This window comes from Suricata suricatta, chromosome 10 (assembly GCF_006229205.1).
Source record: "Suricata suricatta isolate VVHF042 chromosome 10, meerkat_22Aug2017_6uvM2_HiC, whole genome shotgun sequence".
Lineage (NCBI taxonomy): Eukaryota > Metazoa > Chordata > Mammalia > Carnivora > Herpestidae > Suricata > Suricata suricatta.
This window is the reverse complement of record NC_043709.1, coordinates 90,784,314-90,784,525: the sequence shown is the minus strand read 5'-3', so window position 1 is coordinate 90,784,525 and position 212 is coordinate 90,784,314.

Sequence of the window (212 nt, the reverse complement as noted above, 5' to 3'; positions counted from 1 at the left end):
AATCCGGGAAATCCCGCACAACTCCTGAGTCCCAGAGACTGTGGAAAGGGTTGGGGCGGAGCCTGGCGTGGGGGCTGTCCAGCGAGAAGAGGCGGCGGGCGGACCCGGGGGGGGGGGGGGGGGGGGGGGGGGGGGGGGGGGGGGGGGGGGGGGGGGGGGGGGGGGGGGGGGGGGGGGGGGGGGGGGGGGGGGGGGGGGGGGGGGGGGGGGGG